At 45.8% G+C, this 18,064-nt stretch overlaps 1 long non-coding RNA gene across 1 annotated transcript in view; it reads right to left on the reverse strand.

Moving 5' to 3' along the window:
• Positions 1-2,072: 2,072 nt before the first annotated feature.
• Positions 2,073-18,064, reverse strand: part of LOC307031790 — a 102,384-nt gene continuing 86,392 nt past the window's right edge. Inside the window, exon 3 of the long non-coding RNA XR_013806076.1 lies at positions 2,073-2,367. This is a non-coding gene — a long non-coding RNA (uncharacterized lncRNA). The remainder of the gene's footprint in view (positions 2,368-18,064) is intronic.

The following is an 18,064-nucleotide window of genomic DNA, read 5'->3' on the forward strand; positions in this document are numbered from 1 at the left end:
CGCATCACAAGTCGTGAAAATAGCGATGTGTAATTGGTACCGGAACTTTGCGTAAAAAATTGCGTAGACCACGCCCACTTCCGTTTTTAACGTTAACTCCCCCTACTTTAACTTTCACGTAAACCAACGAAACTCGCTACGCATATCTAGGGTGCGGAGACGAGCAAAAAAGCCTCTTGGAGGGGTATAAAATAATGTACAGCAAGTCGGCCATTTTGAATTTGGCGTTGGAAAAACGCGATTTATCGCGTTTTTTGTCCTCCGCACTTTAACGAACTCCTCCTAGGGAATTTATCCGTACGACTCCAAATTCGTCGGGTAGCTTCTCGACAAATGGGAGATCTAAAGTTATCACGGAACTGCTTTTCTTTCGCACGGCGCAGCCGTGATTTGGCGCCAAAGTTCGCGTTCGCTCGATGCTAGGCCATCCCTCGCCATGGAACACGATGATGTCATAATTCAAACTGACATGCTCAGAACGCCACCAAAATTCACATGATGATTAACACTGCGGCCCTGAACAGCTCTACGTCAAATCCGATGTTACTTAATATGGCGTTACCATGGCAACGGATCCCTCGCCATAACACACGGTGTCGCTGTAACTCCAATGGACACGGTCCCATCGTCCCCCAATCTTCACTTTTATATCACCGGTGAATGCCTCAACAGCTCTACATGAAATCTGAGATCTCATCGTATGCCGTTTCCATGGCAACGAATCCCTCGCCAAAAAACACGATGTTCTGTTAACTCAATGGAAAATCGTCCAAACGGCACCACACTTCATATGATGGGTGATGGTCAGGCCCTAAACAGCTCTATGCCAATTATGGGATGTCATCGTATGCCGTTTCCATGGCAACGCATCCCTCGCCATACAACTCTATGTTGTCGTAATTCAATGGAAAATCGTCCAAACGCCACCAGACTTCATATGATGGGTGATGGTCAGGCCCTAAACAGCTCTATGCCAATTATGGGATGTAATCATTTGCCGTTTCCATGGAAACGCACCCCCCTCCATAAAACCCAATGTTGTCTTAACTCAATGGAAAATGGTCCAAACGGCACCAGACTTCAGATCATAGTTAATGGTCCGGCCCTCAACACCTCAATGTGACAATAGTGAGTTTTCCTCAAAAGCTGTTGCCATGGCAACGCATCCCTCGCCGTTAAGCACGATATTGCTAAAACTCCTGTTTAAATGTTCAAAAAGTGTTCAAATTTCACATGTGTGCTAACGGTCAACCCCTCGAGACATATATGTGTCAGTTTTGAGATTTCGTCAAATGTCGTTGCTATGGTAACTAAATGGTCGCCGTGAAACACGGTTCTCTCATAACTCCAGTTAACTTGCTCCAAACGGCCCAAAACTTCACAGGTTTGATAACGATGCAGCCCTCAACACATCTAGGCGTATTATGGGGTGTCATCAAATTCCGTTGCCATGGCGACAGATCACTCCCCATCAAACACAATGTTTGTGATACTGCTGTAACTCCTGTGTACGTTGTCCGATCGGCCTGAAACTTCCCACGTTTGCCAACGGCCGAGTCCTCGAGACATCTGCCTGACGTCGACGTGCGGACGACAGCCTGCGGAGCGTCGAAGACCCGCTCAACGCTGCTCGCAGCTTTAATTTTATTTGTATTCATAATGATTTTAATTTTTCGTCAGAATGTAAAAATGACATTAGTTACGAATTTGTGTACAATGCTTTTGTATTTTTCCACTTCGATTCGGAGAAACAAATATTTTTTCGGAGTTTTCGGATGGCAGAACACTACACTACCCAGAATCCTCAGCTATCGTTTGGGACTACACCATGTGCTTAGCTTGACAAACCCCGTGATTTGTCCTCAAGCTCTGTGATTGGATATTGGAGTGGCAGTGCGCGAAGTTTACACGGAGCGTCAAAAAGCACTTCGAAATGGAATGAAACCCATCGACGGCACACTATTCAAAACAGGAATTGACACGAAGGACTCACAAAGACTCAGATGCACGATTCTTTCTTGACTTCAAGAATACCTTTTTAATATACAAAAAGGTTTTAGGATCAACTAGGACACTCAAAAGTTTGCTAGGTTCAACTAATAGTACAAAAATACTTTACAAAGAAAAAGGTTTCTAGGATCTACTAGGATACTCAATTGTTCTCTAGGTTCGACTAGTATGCTCAATGTTACACGCGGGAGTACAGACATGGACTTGGTGTAGAGACAAGACAAACCGACAAAAGACAAAAGGAGAACAGGGCTACATATACACACAACGGTTAATGGGGCACAGGCGAAAACAATCCTGAGCAGGAGACCACAATCAAGCTGGCAGGTGACACACAACGACAGGAAGTGTAGACACCTGAAAATAGAGAACAGAGTCAACATCAAAATAAAATGCAAGGCCACAAATAAAAACACAAAACAATAAACTAACAGAACTCTAACGCTGAAACCTTACAGGATTCGAACGTGTCCTACTCATTTTCGATGCTGACCTGGCCAAGAAGGCAGCAACGTTACACATAACACATAACACAAACATATAAAATACAGAGAACATAACTAAGAAAACAAAAGGCAAAAAAGCAGTCACTACATTGTGCATATGATATATTAGATATATAATTTCTAAGTAGCAGCCAGATGAATGTTATGGATGTTGTTTCTAAGTTCAGGTGTTTAATAGTCTTATGGCCTGTGGGATGATGCTGTCCCTGAGTCTGGTGGTTTTAGTCCGGATGCTGCGGTACCGCCTGCCAGACGGCAGCAAACAGAACAGTTTGTGGCTGGGGTGATGGGGGTCTTTTAGAATCCTGAGGGCTTTCTTTAAGGTTAACGTGGTATTTTTACTCCACAACATTTATTTTAGTTACTTCACAGATTCTGATTAATGATGTGAAAAATAAACAACCCTTAAATCAGACTTTAGTCACACCTGAGTAAAATTCAGTGAAGGTGATTGTCAAGTGCCAACAATCAGGAGAGATATTTGATAGTTGGTGCTTGAGAAGACTAAATATTTATCTGGAGATCCGTATAAAGCATATTCATTACTCGTTATTCTCTAATCGTTCATTGAAGACTGTATATAATTGCTATTTTGCACATCCCTTTCAAGATTTCAAGATTTTCTAAGGTTTATTGACATATCATATACACAACTATGGTGTAGTTATGCAATGAATGAAAAACTTGGGTCACAGGTCCCTCAACAGTGCATTACAAGACATCTCTCAATATGTGTGTATACCACCATTAAACTGTCATATTATGCACATGTATTATTCTATCTACATACATCTTATAAGAGTATAATAAATATGTATAATATCGGTTAAAATAAGTGCTTCAACAGGGTTAACATTGCAGGAAAGTTGATTGTCAAGTTCCAAAACAAACCATGCAATATATTAGACGTTAAGTACTTTGTCAGGCAAATATGTATCTGTAGATAGATACCCTTAAGTATTATTTGAATTATTTGAATTATTAAAGTAACGTATTATAGCAGAAAGTTTTATATAGTGTATTTCTGGTATATTCATTTTAATGTCACCTTATATAGAATGTGTGTTAAACTTGTGATTTCTGCCTTGAGTGAATTCTGTCTACCAGATACCAAGAAGAGGCCCCTGGGGTCTCTCTGTTAATTATCAATAGTCCTTGCAATTAACAGGGGAATACTCCCAGAGACGTTTTCCTTAGATATAATGCAGTTAAATTCTTGTTAGTTAATGATGCACATCCTGCAGGCCTTGAGAATTGAGTCACACAGTTAAACGAGACCATAGTCCTTTGTTCTCATTTTTAAATGTATTCATTCCAGATAGCTGACTTTTAGGTGAGAAGAAGGTCAGGGATGACCTTAGGGCATGGGAACAGTTAACTTCTGTTGGTTGAATGATTCTGTGGCCGTCATGGGATATTTACAAGTATATTTACAAGTATGGCTTTCATAAAGAAAAACAGGTGACTGCTGTGTGATAAGATGCATGATAGGATGTGTGTGTGTGTGTGTGTGTGTGTGTGTGTGTGTGTGTGTGTGTGTGTGTGTGTGTGTGTGTGTGTGTGTGTGTGTGTGTGTGTGTGTGTGTGTGTGTGTGTGTGTGTGTGTGTGTGTGTGTGTGTGTGTGTGTGTGTGTGTGTGTGTGTGTGTGTGTGTGTGTGTGTGTTGAAGATGTGTAGGGGGAATGAGTATGTGTCCTGTCAAAGAGTCCTCTGTCATGACTCCAAATCATTGATTGGGGGACTGCCTAAGGGCAGAGGGACACACACACACACACACACACACTGTAAGAAGAAACAGATGGAATCAACAAACTGCTGACTCACTGCCTGGGGTCCCGCCCAGAAGTGAAACCGACCAATTGAACACTGCCAACTCACTGGCTAGCTTGCTCAGAAGTGAACTCGCCAATAACAAATAGCTAGGGAAGAGCCAGCGACACAACTCCTCTCCACCTGTGTATAAATGTTGTGATCATTTTGAAGACGGCGCTCTTGTTTTTGACTGGCCGCCCGTGAGACATGTCTCACGCGGTGGTAGAACTTGGGCCCGGAGCGTTCTGCATGTTGAAGCTGCTGTTGCAGAGTGCTTCGTGATTAGGTGATTGGGTGATGTATTGTATGTTTTACCATTAAAACAGATTATTGTTTAACCCTTATCCTGGTGCTTTGACTTTTCCTTCTTTTAAAACCCGCTAATATAGGAACGGCGCGGAGCAGAGGTTCTGCCCCAACAACCCCCAAAGCTTTTTTCTTATTTAAAAGAAGACCTTAACCTAAAGTATTCTTTAATGTGTAAATAAAGCCTTATTAGTTTGTCTGTTTTGCACATCCTCCTATCAGGCACTAAACTGTTTTATTTTATATATTATTTACAGTATCTTCTTGATATTTTCTATTCTATATTTATATCAATGACCTTCTACTTTCCCACTATTTTGAATGTACTCTTAATATTTAAATTTGTTCATCAAATATAACACATTCAAAAGTGCTTTTACAAAAATGAAAGACATTAAGAAAAAGGCATTTTAAAACAGTCATTAAAAAGCAACACAATCTTCCTGCATTGCAATTACTCTAAACGTGTAATAATGTGCTTTAACCAGTAGGAGGTGTGGGTTAAAAAGCTGTCAAGTTTACAGTGTTAACAAAATAAAATATACTGCTGTTTCTGGTTTAGTTGTGGGTTACCTACTGTAACCCCAGCTTCTATGAGTATTGGCGAAGCTCTCTAAGGCTATCGCTATTGGGTAATCCCCCTGCGCACCCGAGCAGCAGTGAAACACTTGTAGTCCACGCCGGTATAAATAGGAAGGAGACCCGACAATCTGCTCCCATACAAAATAACTTTTCTTCAGCTATTTCTGGAGCCAGTAGGGCCCAGCACTTAGAGGGCTTCGCCAATACTCATAGAAGCTGGGGTTACAGTAGGTAACCTCAGTTCTATTTCGTATATATGGCTTCGCCCTCTAAGGCTATCGCTATTGGGTTAAGGGCGAAGCAAGATGTAGTCTGCGCCCCACTGGGTCCGCCCGGTACTAGAAGCACAGACACACCTGCTCAGATAATAGCCCATGCCTATTACGCCATGCGTAATGGCGCATCACAGTCCCTGGAAAATAGCATAACATTAATATTCTCCAAGGGGGACGAAGGCTGGGAACAATACATACCTGCCGCTGTGAGAAGTAGAGACAAAGGTCATACTTTGTCCAGCAACAAAAGAGGGGGAACAGCAGCTTCCTGCGTGCAGACAGGCAGGAGAGCGCACAGCTGGATCCCTGACGTCACTCACTCTGACAACGCATTCCGTACAAAATGTGTCAGAGGAAAAAGAACATCCCTCTCATAAGAGGGAATAAGGGGCTGCTCTCCGCGTGCCGAAGCAGGCGAGAAGCGCACAGCTGGGTCCCTGACGTCACTCACTCTGACAGGACACTCAGTACAGGGTGTGTCAGAGAGCAATGAGAGACATCTCTCAAATAAAATTGAATAAATGAACAGGGGGAAGACCAAGATGCAGCAGTGTAAATGTCCTCCACTGACATTCCTCCGTGCAAAGCCGCGGAGGAGGAAATTCCTCTGGTGGAGTGCGCTTTGATGTTCTCCGGGGCATCCACCCCAGAGGAGACATATGCCTGTGACACAGCCTCACACAGCCAGTGTGACAGCCGTTGGGCAGATAGAGGCTGCGCTCTCTATAATGCAAAAACAGGCACTGAGAACGGCGCAAGGTAGCCGTGCGCGCCACATAGCAGGACAGCATGTGCACAGGACAGAGGAGATGAGACGTGGCTTCTTCCTCCGACCTGTGAGGAGTGGGGAATAAGCCAGCCAGGGTGATCACTCTTGACCTAAAAGAGTTGTGATGACCTTAGGCACGAAGCCGGGTTAGGGCGTAAAACAGCTGAACTGCCATCTCCTTGGATCCGGAGACATGATGGAGCCACAGAGAGAGCAGACAAATCACTCACCCTTCTCGCTGCTATTAGAGCCAAAAGTAGTACTACTTTGGCTGATAACAGTTTAAGGGGAACCTGATCAGGTTCAAATGGGGCTTTGCTTTAGTGCGCGTAACACCAAAGCCAAATCCCACTGACCCGCCAGTGTGCGTGACACAGGTCTGAGTCTTCATACTCCTCGCATAAAACAGTTGCTGCGTTCTGCGAGCCCCTCTGTCCAATTCGCCGGGAATATACATTGCTCTGACGGAGAGCAACGTGTGTGCACGCCCAGAACAGCAGCCGCCTGGCTGCGTTCAGAAGCTGCGCTGATCGTACTCCTCCCTGGCGATTGAGGTAGGCTGCCGTGGCCTGTTGTCTGTGCAAATCAACACATGTCTGATTGTACAGCAACAGGGCGAAGTGCTGGAATACTTCCCAACCGGAGAACAGCTCCAGCACATTTACCTCTGTCGCACGGGGTCGATGCGCGGGCGAATTAACCACGTCTGGAGACTCCTCCTGTGGGAGAGTCCCAGGGGGATCCCCACGGGACCAGCTGACGTCATGCTGAGCAGCTGTATCATGGAGAGGGCCTGCGGGATGTGACACGCCAGAGAAGGAGCTGTCAGTTCCTCCACTCGCTGCCACGAGAGCCACGCTCTGCTGGCTGAGTTTAATTCCACTCCCAGATAAATGGATATCTGAGAGGGAAGAGGACAGCTCTTCTTCAAATTCATTATGAAAATCCAAGCTTTGACAGATGCGATACGAGATGTAACGTCTGTAAAGTGACTTCCTCCCTGGAGCGAGCCAGCAATAGCAGGTCGTCCAGAGGTAAACACACTCTCATCCCTCCTCTGTGTAGTGGCTCCAGCCTTCTATACACACAAAATGTGAGGAACTAGGAAATATCCGAACGCTATTTCTTGTGTTTCGGGATGATGGGTACGTGGAAGTATGCATTCCTTCAGATGGAAGTGAACCAGTCGTCCTGGTGAACACATTCCAGCACCTGATTTTCTTCCCCTTGAGGAACCCTGGAAATAGCCTCTTTCAACAGGAGTTCCTGCAGCTCAGATTGGAGCGCAAGACATAGCTGTATCCCATTGAACTGTGGGGGGGGGGGAAGCGAACTGCAGGACGTATCCTCTGCTGATCAGCCTGCTCATCCATCTGTCCATCAGACACACGCGCTGCCACTCCGAGAACAACTCTGAGAGCGGGCGCACGTGCTCGAGATGTGTTTTTGGTCGTCATGGTGACGAGCCACGCCAGAGCCCCTGCCGCCGCTGCCCATGAGGCAACCCAAGGTGTGCTTCGACCGAAAGGGCTGCGCGGGGGCCTCCACACGCTGCGTCTCACTCCGACTCTCATCATGAGGCGCGTACACGCTCAGGGGATGGATGGAGGTGTGTGCAGTGCTGCCCACATGAGGCGTTATAACGGCGCTCATGGGTTTATTATGGCTGTGTGTACGAGGCGTATCTCGGACAGAGGAATGCCGCCAGCTCTGTAGTTTATTAACCAACCAGGCTTCTGCAGTGAGCCCTGCTGTCTACTTAACCAACAGATTAGTGGCAGACGGCTTAGTTAGCGAGCTCTGCAGTTTATTAACCGACAGGTTAAAACCAGCAGGCTTCTATAGCGAGCCCTGACGCCGTTGCGCTGCCGCTGGGGGCGCTGCCGCTGGGGGCGCTGCCGCTGGGGGCGCTCAGCCTGGAATACTGACAGATCAAGGATGGGTCTCATCCCCCCGTTCGGGCTTCTCTGTGATGTGATGTAATGGTCGTCGTGGTGATGAGCCACGCCATTGCCCTCGCCGCCCGTGAGGCGAAAGGGCTGCGAGGGAGCCTCCACACGCTGCGTTTCACTCCAGCTCTAATCATGAGGCGCGTACACGCTCAGGGGATGAGTGGAGGTGTGTGCACTGTGCAGTGCTGTTCACATGAGGCGTTATAACGGCGCTCATGGATTTATTATGACCGTGTGTAGGAGGCGTATCTCGGACAGAGGAATACCGCAAGCTCTGCAGTTTATTAACCGACAGGTTAAAACCAGCAGGCTTCTATAGCGAGCCCTGACGCCGTGGCGCTGCCGCTGGGGGCGCTGCCGCTGGGGGCGCTGCCACTGGGGGCGCTGCCGCTGGGGGCGCTCAGCCTGGAATACTGACAGATCAAGGATGGGTCTCATTCCCCCGTTCGGGCTTCTCTGTGATGTGATGTAATGGTCGTCATGGTGATGAGCCACGCCATTGCCCTCGCCGCCCGTGAGGCGAAAGGGCTGCGAGGGAGCCTCCACACGCTGCGTTTCACTCCAGCTCTAATCATGAGGCGCGTACACGCTCAGGGGATGAGTGGAGGTGTGTGCACTGTGCAGTGCTGTTCACATGAGGCGTTATAACGGCGCTCATGGATTTATTATGACCGTGTGTAGGAGGCGTATCTCGGACAGAGGAATACCGCAAGCTCTGTAGTTTATTAACCGATAGGTTAAAACCGGCAGGCTCCTGCAGCGAACCCTGCTGGCTCGTAACCGATAAGGCATAGGCAGCTGGCTTACACAGGGAGGATATGTGAGAAACACTTGTTCCTGATGAGTCAGTATAAAAAGTTGGAAAATGAACACTCTTTATTTTACTTACTACCCCCAGAACGTCAGAACCGGCTCTGCTTCCTCTGAGGCTCTCGTGGAGCAGACCAGGAGCGGGGGAGCCTCACTCCCCTTTGACTCGCCGCCGGGAGATGCTGTCTCTGGTGTGGCAGGGGAGCGGAGACGTGGGATGGAGTCCCTGCATCCGCCGAAGGGTGAGTCTGATGCCGCTGCGGCTGCTGTGAGCGTCTCTCCTCCTGCCGCTGTGGCCAGGTTGGACGCTGCAGCTGCTGCGGGCGTTTGTGCTGCTGTGACCGCCCAGCAGGCTGGAGCCAGCTAACGTGCTGGCAGATGTCGTCCGCCTGCTTTTGCTGCCGTCCACATGCTCGAAAGCCTGGACGGGCCAATCGTCCACCTTGGCCGCCGTAGCGACAGCGTCCGCTCTTCGCTCCCTGTCGGCCGAGGGGAGACGGGCACAGTGTGAGCATGCGACCTGCTGGCTGAGAACCGCGTCCGTGTGCTCTGGCCCCAGGCAGGATTCGCACATAGGTGTGCTGGTCGTAGCTCATGATGTATCCTGAGCCACATGAGGGACAATCTCGTACACAGTTGTTGCTCATAATTGACTGTTTAGTGTCTCTGTGCTTCAGTAACGCTGGCTGAAGAAAAGAGGGGAGCAGATTGTCGGCTCTCCTTCCTATTTATACCGGAAGGGAGCCCAAGTTTTTCAGTGCTGCGCGGGTGCGCAGGGGGATTACCCAATAGCGATAGCGTTAGAGGGCGAAGCCATATACGAAATAGAACACAAAAGCGATGGAAAAAACCCACAGCAACACAGAAAAGATGGTCTTAACATGACCCAGCGGTCAAGTAGTTAATAAAAAACAATAATATCAAAACAAATTATTACTACTAACTTTATTGTGAAATTAAAACAGAACGGTAAAAGAATAGTTTCCGGTCTATTCTGATGCCCGATCTCTGTCGATAAATAAAGAACTACGACAGATGTGTAGTATTTAATGCAGCCAAACCATTTATTACAATGCATTCATGTGATGACTTTCAAAGAGTAAAGCAAGCACTGCTGAATAAAGTATGATTTATCTTTTACGAAACTTTTTTTTTCATATGGAACGCAGTTGGAGGTCAACCAATCACAGAGCTTGAGGACTGATCACGGGGTATGTCAAGCTAAGCACATGGTGTAGTCCCAAACGATAGCTGAGGATTCTGGGTAGTGTAGTGTCATTTGCCATCCAAAAACTCCGAAAAAATAAGAAATGCATTGCACACAATTTAAACCAATCAATGTTGTGTAATTAACAAGGATAATCTGGTGTTTTTGAGTTGATGAGTAGTGCAGATATCACTGTAAAATCAATCGACAGTAAGGAGAATACTTACTTCCGGGTGTAAAATTCTCCGTTATCCAATGGGAATGGACGCTTGTAATACAATAAAGGGGACATGATCATTATATTTTAAATAACGTTAACTAAAGGGAACAATCTATTTGACACAGCTGAAGCTCTGGCCTTCCTTTAAAACTAACTAATTTAATAAAAATCACAGTTGTATTACACACAATGCACTGTTTTTTGAGAACAACAATTTGTAACTAATGTCATTTTTACATTCTGACGACAAATAAAAATGATTATGAATACAAATAAAATAAAAGAAGCCTCCCGTGAGTTACTACAAGCTATACGCCAATTTTCTTGTTGCCCCAGCTGGTCGACACCTCTTTTAGCAGAAACAAAGGCTACATTAATGTATTAAATCGATCCAATTGGTAGATAGGCTGTATTTACAACATAACGGTGCAGAGCTGATAGAAAGGGACACCTGGTGGTTGAAGAACGTTATAGAAAAAATCGGCGTAATCGAGTGAGACTATTAAAAAATAAATCATTACGTCGGGGTAGCATTTGCTTGGTATTTCCGGTTATTTCTCCACCGGTTAACATGGGTTAACAACAGTTAACAGCAAGTTACTTCCAAAATGTAATATATTACATATTACTTATTACTCTCTTTAGAAAGTAATAAGTTACATTACAATATTACTGTCTCTGAAATGTAATGAGTTACACTACTTTAGTTACTTTTTAGTTACTTTCACCAAAATAACCGCAAAAGAATAGCTAGGTATTTTAAATGCTAAAATGTAGTTTAGTGAAGCTCATTATGCATCCAGTGAAGGGCAATGTGGTATAGCATAACAACTGTGTAGGCCCTTAAGGCTACTAACAACTTGTATTACACGGCTTAGTGGAATACTCCATTCTGATTGTAAATTCTTAACATGTGACACATTGTTAATACAGCAGTACAGACCGCTGTCAAGGACTATAATGAAGGTTAACATATTGTAAATCAAGGCAAATATTATTTAAACCATGCTCATGGTTTGAAATGGCAAACATTGAAAGGCAAAAGTATTATTAAAACCATGTAGCCTACTACATCATCACCTTGGTCCCATCATATTATTATGGGAAGAGAATATTTACTGTGCTTGAAAACCGGTATCACATCATCATGTGAGGTTGACTTTGTGACCTGGAGAACATTTCAGCTGCAACATCAGCTCGTTGATAATAAGCTTAGGATATGAGATATTTTTGTAGCGATTCGTGGTGAAGGCATCTGTGCTATTGTATGCATTATTTTTGACCCAACATGTCTACAGGCATGTCAGAATATGGTACTATTTTCACATGAATATTCTAGCCATTGTCTATTTTTATAACACAAGCTGCAAAATGACCGCCTTACCCCACTGTACAGGCGGGTAGTTGTTTAAATATACCTGGCACCTGCGGGCCGCAGAGGGGCGGCGTAGTTTCGGGCGACGAAGACTGCTGCTCCGGGGCTGGCGAGTCAGGCGGGAGTAAGCTAGTGTCCACAACGGAGGGTAACGTGATGTCCGCATCTGACCTGTTGCTACTGTCTGCAGTAGATGCAGTGTTGCTGGCGTTTAGTGATGGTTGCTTTGACCATTTTCGTATAAATGATTATCCACAGATCAGATGTGTGTCACTGCTGTGGAAGCACTTTGGAAATGATGCACGCGCAGCGGAGCAGGTCACGTGCACCTGACACAATTTGTCGTTTGTATTTTTCGCTACGTTCTCTTTTTTGAATGGTTGCATAACGTTCAACTTCCCCGAAGATCTCGACGCGAAGCCTGAAGGGTAAACACCAGGTTTACTAATCTACCCGCACAATTTGTCCGGTGTCGGAATGTCATGCTATGTTAGTACATTCTTAAAAAACAAAACACCATTTAATTTCGGGTTAAAATCAGTTGTAACTGCGTTACTGAGCATTGTAACGGGTAATATATTACCCAAATTTCATTAGTAATGCGTTACATTACTTCGTTACAGCAAAAAGTAATATATTACTGTAACTCCGTTACTTTTGTAACGCGTTACACCCAACACTGGTTAACAATACCATGTAACTGTCACGTTTGAAGGGACGAAATCGTGACATATTCACGTCTCCCAGCATGGTAAATCATCACATGTTCACGTCTTGCCGTGATATCGGGTTGGCAGGGGGATAACCCAATAGCGATAGCCTTAGAGGGCGAAGCCATATACGAAATAGAACAGACTGGAAAGTCGGTTTTTCTGTCAATCAAGTAAACTCCTGAATTGAGTGGCAGGGAGGCCAAGGGAGGAGGGATCAAAACCTGTGTTGTCTATTTTTTACGGAGCTGGATTTTTTTTTATTAATGACTCGCGATCTACCAGCATTGCCCCCGCGGTCGACCGGTCGACGTACTGGGCACCTCTGGCTTAGAGCTTTCGCGACTGCAAACATTTTTAAACAAACATTGACGATGTACCGTTCACCACACCCCACACCCCACAGCTCCCTTATATCAATGCAGGGCTGTGACTCTTTGTTTCAAAAGTAATGGCCCATTGTAATGTGACAAAACTCTCTCCCCCCCCCCCCCTCAGCAGTGGTCTGAAAGGGTCTCTGGAAATATCAAACATTGAATTAAAGTTTTAAAAACAGTGACAGGGTCCAAACTCAGAGCTGGAAGAAGTATTCAGATTATTTACCAAGGCAAAATATGTGTTAGAAGTAATAATAATAATAATAATACATAATATTTATATAGCGCCTTTCACGAAACCCAAGGTCGCTTCACAAGTCGGGCAGGGGGGGGGAGTAGGGGAAAAGAGGCAGACAGGTCAGGGAGAGGGGGGGCAAGCAAGTAGCGGAAAAATAAAAATAAACCTATCAAACTAACTATATAGTGGGGAAAGCCTTGGTGAAAAGGTGCGTTTTGAGGGCTTTTTTGAAAGTGTCCAAGGTTGGGGCGCTGCGGATTTCGGGGGGGAGAGAGTTCCAGAGGGTGGGGGATGCTACACTGAAAGCTCTGTCACCGAAAGTCCGCAACCTGGTGCGGGGGGTAGAGAGGAGATCCTGTCCAGACGATCGGAGCCTCCGGGATGGAGTGTGGTGGCGGAGAAGGTCAGACAGATATTGGGGGGCGAGGGCATGGAGGCATTTGTAGGTCAGAAGAAGGAGTTTATATGTGATACGGTGCTTGACTGGGAGCCAGTGGAGGTGGATGAGGGTGGGGGTGATGTGCTGCCAGGGCTTGGTGTGAGTGAGCACCCTGGCAGCCGAGTTCTGCACATACTGGAGCCTGTCCAGGGCTTTACTGGGAACCCCGAACAGGACTCCGTCGCAGTAGTCCAACCGGGAGGAGACGAATGCATGGATGAGGGTCTCGGCCACGGAATCGGAGAGTGATGGTCGTAGATGGGAGATGTTCCTGAGGTGATAGAAGGCAGACTTGGTGACGGATTTGATATGTGACTGAAATGAGAGAGTTGAGTCAAGGATGACACCCAGGTTACGGACTTCGGGAGACGGGGAGATGGAACAGCCGTCAATATGGAGGAGGAGATCCCCAACCTTCCGGAGCAGTGCCTTGGGGCCACAACCATGAGCTCAGTCTTCTTACTTTTGAGTTTGAGTAGATTTGCTGTCATCCAGGTTTTTATGGCATGGAGACAATTGACCAGAGACTGTGGAGGGAGCTGGGCAGATGGTGAGGTGCTGAGATAGAGCTGAGTGTCATCAGCGTAGCAGTGGAAATTGAGACCGAAGTGACGTATGATCTGGCCAAGGGGGAGCATGTAAATGGTGAAAAGTAGGGGACCAAGCACGGAGCCTTGGGGGACACCATGGTTGACTGGGGCCGGGGGGGAGGATGAGCCGCTGATGCTGACAAACTGAGACCTGGTTGAGAGATAGGACTGAAACCATGACAGAGCTGTGCCAGTGATGCCAAGGTTGTCGGAGAGGCATTTCAGGAGGACTGTATGAGAAACGGTGTCAAAGGCCGCAGAGAGGTCGAGGAGGATGAGAATACTGATTTGTCCGGAGTCAGCAGCGAGAAGGAGGTCATTAGTGATCTTGAGGAGTGCGGTCTCTGTGCTGTGATGTGCTCTGTAGGCTGACTGTAGGGGTTCGTAGAGCTCATGGTTTGACAGATGTTGATGAAGCTGGGCGGCGACTGCTCTTTCCAAGGTTTTACTAAGGAAAGGAAGGTTGGAGATCGGTCGGTAGTTGTTCAGCTCCTCAGGGTCAAGACCAGGCTTCTTGAGGATGGGAGTGATGGAGGCGGTTTTGAAGCAGGAGGGAACTATTCCAGATGACAGAGAGGAGTTGATGATGTCTGTTATGATGGGGCAGAGGGTGGGAAGGCAGGCCTTGACCAGCACCGTGGGCATGGGGTCAAGGGAGCAGGTGGAGGCCTTAGCATTGGTCACCAGCTTCGAGACCAGTGGAACATCCACTGGGGAGAAGGAAGTAAATGAAGAAGAAGTAAATGTCCTGCATTCAAAATGGTCAATTGCCCAAGTGAAAAGTATTATCATCTGAAAGTAAAATGAATTAAAACTGCGGTCACACTTGTGCGCGCAGTGATGAGCGGGCCCTCGCGTCCGTGCGCCTGTCGGGGAGGGCGGCCGGTTGTCCTGGCGTCAAGCAGACGCGCGCGAGTACTCGGAAATGAGCCGTTTGTCATTTCTCTAATTTCGCGTCCCAGACTCCCAGGTCATCCTGCAGCAACCCGGAAACGGATGTCGGCGCGTCGTCTGGAAGGAAAACTAATTTCTCTAAAGGCTCGTCGAGGATCGATTATCGAGGAGGCTGTCTGGAGAAGCCGTGACCGAGGATACACTGATTTAGAGGAGAGAGGAGTGTCTCTGGAGGAGCTATAACCGAGGGTACACTGAAGTATTCTCCTGAGATGATTTCAGCCAACAGTGATGTTTAAAAGAGGCGTGACGCATGGCTGGATGTCAACGAAGCACAGCTCTGCAAACTGTTCCAGTTGTGATTATAAGTTATTCAAGATGATCAAATGTGCATCAGACTTTCTGCCCTTTACCGTTTGTTTGTTTACTCACTAATCACATCTCCCCTGGATGTTAGGTTATGCTTTCATTGTGAGGCGATGTTTACAGTGAGAACACTGAGGTCAGTGCAGAAAGCAGAACAGTGTGTATAATATATATCGCTCAATAATATATGTAACAGGCCTACAGTTCACACTTTATTTGTAGGCTTCAGGAGATATCTACCAATAAACAGTAGATATTTTTCATGAAACCATATAGTGCTTCACATAATAAAATATACAAGGGCTGTAGCCTGATATTTAGTTATGCTTTAGGAGCTGTTTGTGTTTGATGTACTGTGTGTGTGTGTGTGTGTGTGTGTGTGTGTGTGTGTGTGTGTGTGTGTGTGTGTGTGTGTGTGTGTGTGTGTGTGTGTGTGTGTGTGTGTGTGTGTGTGTGTGTGTGTGTGTGTGTGTGTGTGTGTGTGTGTGTGTGTGTGTGTGTGTGTGTGTGTGTGTGTGTGTGTGAGTGTGTGTGTGAGAGAGTTGAAGGTGCAGGCAGACAGGCGGGTCTCAGTAGCTTAAAGGGGACCTATCATGCTATATTTGAATAATATATTGTTGGGCCACACCTATATAAAGTATATTTATAAGTTTTATTTTTCAAAATACCAGATCATGCATTTTAGCCATGCCTCATTTTGCCTCACTCCAGCTCTGTCTTTGCATGAGCTGGAGCTGACACCCCCCCCCCCCCTGCAAAGGAGGGGGCGAGGCACAAGCGTCATGTTGCCATGATGTTGCTATGCTGTTGCCATGCCACTGCAACCTCTCATTCCCCTGATAGGTGGAGAGTTGACCATACAGGTGGAGTGCACCTCTGTGACATCATAGAGGTGTAAATCAGAATCCGCATGTCTCAAATCCGTTGCAGCCCTGTTTTTAGGTCCCCTTTAAGGTAGTATGTGACATATAAATGGTAAAAAATTGTACATTCTCCATTAGCTTACGAGTTCCATGTTCAATCGATCAACTATTCCTTCGCAATGTTGCCTCACATTGAATATCCGCTTAAGTAGCCCTAAATTGGAATTTTTCCGATCATTTCACTATGACGAATTAGCACAAATGTGCTTAAAATGCATGAAAAACGCCCATTTTTCAAAATGGCCAGCTTTCTGGGGGTTAGGGCTAATGAAAAGCAATTTGAAATATGTTTGCAATCATAATAGCAATGTGTATACAGCGTTTCGTGAATATCGGAAAAACTATGTGCAAACAGTTTGGAGCAATTTGCGACATGTAAATCGTCAAAAATTGTGTATTCGCTGATAGTTTACGACCTCCAAGAGTGATTTTTCAAAAATGTGCTCCGCAATTAAGTATCATATTGGATAGGGGCTGAACTTGTCCTGGATTGGAATTTTTCCGATCATTCCCCTAGGAGGAGTTGGCAAGAATGTGCTTAAAATGCATGAAAAACGCACATTTTTCAAAATGGCCAACTTTCTGGGGGGCGGCGCTAATGGAAGGCAATTTGAAATATGTGTGCAATCATAATAGTAATGTATATATAGCGTTTCGTGAATATCGGAAAAACTATATGCGAGCAGTTTGGAGCAATTTGCGCCATGTAAATCGTCAAAAATGGTGTATTCGCTGTTAGCTTACGACCTCCACGAGTGATTTTTCCAAAATGTGCTCCGCAATTAAGTATCATATTGGATAGGTGCTGAACTTGTCCTGGATTGGAATTTTTCCGATCATTCTCCTAGGAGGAGTTCGCAAGAATGTGCTTAAAATGCATGAAAAACGCACATTTTTCAAAATGGCCGACTTTCTGGGGGGCGGGGCTAATGGAAGGCTAAATGAAATATGTGTGCAATCATAATAGTAATGTAGATATAGCGTTTTGTGAATATGGGAACAACTATATTTGAGTAATTTGGAGTAGTTTGGAGTCATTTGCGACATGTAAATCGTCAAAAATGGTTTATTCGCTGTTAGCTTACGACCTCCACGATTGAGCTATCAAAAATGTTCTTCTCGATTTGGCATCATATTGGATAGGGGCTGAACTTGTCCTGGACTGGAATTTTTCCGATCATTCCCCTAGGAGCAGTTTGCAAGAATGTGCTTAAAATGGCTGAAAAATGCACATATTTCAAAATGGCCGACCTTTTGGGGGGCGGGGCTAATAAAATCTATTCACAAATATGTCCGCAATTCCATGAGGTATGTCTGTGCCAAAGATCGTGAAGTTCTAAGAAACTATATGTGACTACCACACAATAGGGGGCGCTAGTGAGCAGCTTTTTTGAAAGATTACAGGGTTTTTTTACATTCTAGAAAAGGTCGTGGGCTCTGACGTGTGTCCCAAGTTTTGCGTCCGAAGCTGATTTTATGCTATCACAATTAAAAAAAAATGTATAGGCCACGCCCACATTCTGATTTTTTTGCGACACTTTAAATCTGAGTTCGTAGTCACCCTGAGAGTATGTCTAAAAAAAAATAATAATAATTAGTCCATCCGCTCTTGAGTCATAAATTGGTGGTGTTTTTGGCGCCCCCTATAGTCCAAAATGAAAATGCTTTGGTGTGCCTATATCCCAAGACAGTTTGAACCTATC

This window comes from Notothenia rossii (assembly GCF_949606895.1).
Source record: "Notothenia rossii genome assembly, chromosome: 1".
In the NCBI taxonomy this organism is placed as follows: Eukaryota; Metazoa; Chordata; class Actinopteri; order Perciformes; family Nototheniidae; genus Notothenia; species Notothenia rossii.